The sequence below is a fragment of the Rutidosis leptorrhynchoides genome, chromosome 2 (genome assembly GCF_046630445.1).
Source record: "Rutidosis leptorrhynchoides isolate AG116_Rl617_1_P2 chromosome 2, CSIRO_AGI_Rlap_v1, whole genome shotgun sequence".
NCBI lineage: Eukaryota > Viridiplantae > Streptophyta > Magnoliopsida > Asterales > Asteraceae > Rutidosis > Rutidosis leptorrhynchoides.
The window spans coordinates 384,603,188-384,607,261 of NC_092334.1; positions in this window are offsets into that span (position 1 = coordinate 384,603,188).

Genomic DNA, 4,074 nt, shown 5'->3' on the forward strand with positions numbered 1-4,074 from the left:
AGCTTATAAAGGACTCGCAATGTCATTCATTATTTGATGTTGAACAGGGTGTTACAAACTCCTCCACTTAAAGTCCTAATGTCTTCGTCACGCCGAAACATAATCAGTACACATGATTCACACCTCATGATATGCATGAGTCGTGTGTCTGTCACACCCCAAGAGGATACCCTATGAGATGCATGAGTCGTGACCTCATTACATCCCGAAAGATTGGTTCTGATACGAACTGAAACGACCTTCAAAGCGGACCCAAGAGATGTACGACCCTTAAGCTAGTCATATTGAGTCCCAGAAATGAAAACTTGCGTGATGTAGTTTTTGTATGAGGACAATAGAATTGAGATGTATGAAGTATCATAAAAATCACAGCTGCCACATCAGATTTTTGATCTCAAATCAATATTAAGCTGACAGAGGAATATTCATTTGAATCCATAAATTAAGTTGAGATCAAAGGGACCAATGAGAGCATGACATGTGGCGCAAAATCACATGTGATTGAAAAAAAATTCCAAAAAATATTTTTTCTAGAAAAAATTTGTTTTTAAAAAAAAAAATTTTCGAAATTTTTTTTTGAAATTTTTTTTTCTCAAATTTTTTTCTACAATCACATGTGATTTACCTGCACAATTACATGTGATTGAATTGTACAATCACATATGATTGACATGCATAATCACATGTGATTGAATTTAACATGCATAATCACATGTGATTGACATGCAGAATCACATGTGATTGTAAAAAAAATTCGAAAAAAAATTAAAAAATAAATTTGCGAATTTTTTTTTTTCGAAACATTTTGTTTTCGAATTTTTTTATTTTTTCCCAATCACATGTGAATTTCGCGCCACATGTCGCGCTCTCATTGATCTCTTGAATTTCAAGCAAGTTAATGGATGCAAGTGATTACAACTCTAAGCTGACAAACTACAAAAAGTTTGGCATATATATATATATATATATATATATATATATATATATATATATATATATATATATATATATATATATATATTGATAGGATCAATGGGTAAGTAACCAACTGGGGGGAAGCGGGGAGAAGCAAATTTTTTTTTCCGTTTTTTGAAAAAACTTTGTTCACGAACATTATAGATTGGATGAAAATATGAACATTTAAAAAGGACACTTTGTGATAAATGTTTTTATTTTTGCGGAAAATCGCTCGGAGAAATAATATATAACAATTATCGTGTTTTTCGAGCGTATTTTGAGGGTTTAGAAATTAAGGTTTAGATATTAGGGTTTAGAAATTTAGGGTTTAGGGTTTAGATTTAGGGTTTAGATTTAGGATTTGGATTTAGTTTTTAACTCGAACGGTTTAGAGTTTAGGGTTTAGGGTTTTGGGTTTAGGGATTAAACCCAAAACACTAAACCCTAAACTCTAAATCGGGCTAAATTCTGACAAAAAGTACTTCACAAAACATGAAGAAGAAAAAAAACGTTCGAAGATTAACATTCTTCACGATCAATATTATCTTGAATGTTATTTTTGTCGATCGTTTTCACGCATAAATAATAACATTCATCACGAAGTGTCTTTTTAAAATGTTTATATTTTCTTGTGATCTTGATACCTGAAAAAAATTATAAAAAAACGAAAAAAAAAATTTGCTTCCTCCCGTTTCCCCCCAATTGATTACTTCCCCATTAATCCTACCCCTATATATATATATATATATATATATATATATATATATATATATATATATATATATATATATATATATTCAAAGCAAGATTTCAAAGTATATTTTATAGGATTAAATTTCAGTCTCCACTAGATTACTTCAATTTGAAGGTATTCTTTTTAAAATATATATATATATATATATATATATATATATATATATATATATATATATATATATATATATATATATATATAATGCATAAATAGATCATAGATGTATAGACAATTGAGTTTATAAGACTGGTACCTATGATTCACCATAACATTCACCATAGCTTGTCATGGTATGACACCACTAAGCAATGACTCACCATAGCTTAGCCATGGAGCCTTTCGCCAAGCTCGTGACGGTTGAATGAGAAAGTCATGTATATGCATTGAGCTTTATTTGGCTCTACATGCTACTAATGAACTTGTAATATAACTTAACTTTAACTAAATATAAAAAAGGGTAAAACCGACCGTCTAGCGGTCCCACACCGATCGGTCCTACGGCCAACATGCGAGAGGAAAATTGTGTAACTCATGTTTAAAGGGACATGGGGCATGAATTAATCACATAACCACCGCTTTATGTTGCATGTCCTCCAACCACTAAGCCACCATCGCGAGACAACTTTAATTAAATATAAGTGGTGTTATTTATGATAGGTAGAGCTCTTATATATTTTTCTATTTTTTGAACTAGTAACATTATATTTTAAACTCACTCAAATAAATAACTAGAGGAGACAAAAAATAACTAGAAGAGATAAAAGCGAACAAAATTATAACAGCTAACTCAGTTAAATATTCGGACTAACATCACATTTACCTCTGTATCAAATCATTTAAATGAAAAATTACATATATAATCAAAAAACCACCTTTTCTTTATCGGATTATGATCGAAGATAATGTTGTTTCTGAATCTCTAAAGCACCCAAAGTAAAGCAACGAGATATTTTTTAGCTAAAGAATAATATCAGTTTTTAAACTTCGTGAACCAGTCAACCATAAGTCGAAGATAGGTAGTGTTTAGTTATGACTTATTTATGAGTTAGTTGTAATGTTTTGGTACTAGTGGAACAATTAAAAGAATTGATTTTTCAAGCATGATAAGGAGTAGTCTAAGGCCTGTTTACTCACAACTTAATGGATTTAATTGACTATATTGCTTATTCGGTCACCCATTAGAGGTGTTCACTTGAGCTTTTTTGGTTGAGCCCAACTGAACTAATGTTCGTTTCGATCACTCTAAAAACCTCTCTACTCCACATACAACTAATCTTTTTCCAACCTTACCCTGCCACTTCTCAATTCTCACTATGAAAAAAATTCCAGCGAGTTTATTAAATTGTTGCTAATACAAATATAATTATTGATTATCAATTATGTAGCAATTTGATTGCACTTGCTATGGCAATTGGATTGCACTTGCTGTAGCGATTTGATAAGGGAAAAATATTATTATTGTTATGTTCACTTGGTGCTTTAATGATTTTCTCATATTTTTTTGTATAGTTATTGCTTTATAATTGTTAATAGTTTAATGACTCGTAAAATTACGGGTTTACTTAAAGATTTTAAAAAAAAAATTATATACCATCCCAAAAAGAATGTTACAAAATAACATTAGACTATTCTCATCCATGACGGTCCGGATCACTGACCGCCACATCAGCGCCACATCTGTACTTACTTCTCATCACTAACCAACCACTAAACTGATAACATCCATGACGTACCCATCACTTGATCCCACCTCTATTTTTTATATTAAACTTTTATATTATTAACTTGTATATAACAATTTAAATTCTAAAAATAAAAGTTTTGTTAATAAAAAAAAACATTACAAAGTCCTAAAAATAAAAACGATTACAAAGTTCTAAAAAACAACGATTACAAAGTCCTAAAAAAACGATTACAAAGTCCTAAAAATAAAATAAAAAACAAGTTTAATACGACTCGATCGTGTCGTCACTCGCGTAACCCTCATTGCTACTGTTGTGCGGGTAGTGAGGATGAGGTCGGGTGTTGAATTGTCGGGTTCAAATACCAATACCATACAACTCGATTCGGTTGCATTTGAGTAAGGCTCTCCCAACAATTTCATGCCATTCTTTTTCGGTCGTGATAAACTAGAACTTATCGGTTTCTGGATCACACCAAGCAAAATCCGAGGCCTCGAAGTCAACATGTTCGCGTATGTAGTCGAACAAACACAACGTGTCCCAGTAGGTGATATCGAGTGACTCGAACGACTTACACTGCCCGTCCAAGTACATCTTCCAATCTTCGCTTAGTTAACCCATGTACCAAACATCCATTGAAACATTTAAACGCGCCATGGTATGTGTGTGTTTTTTGATCGA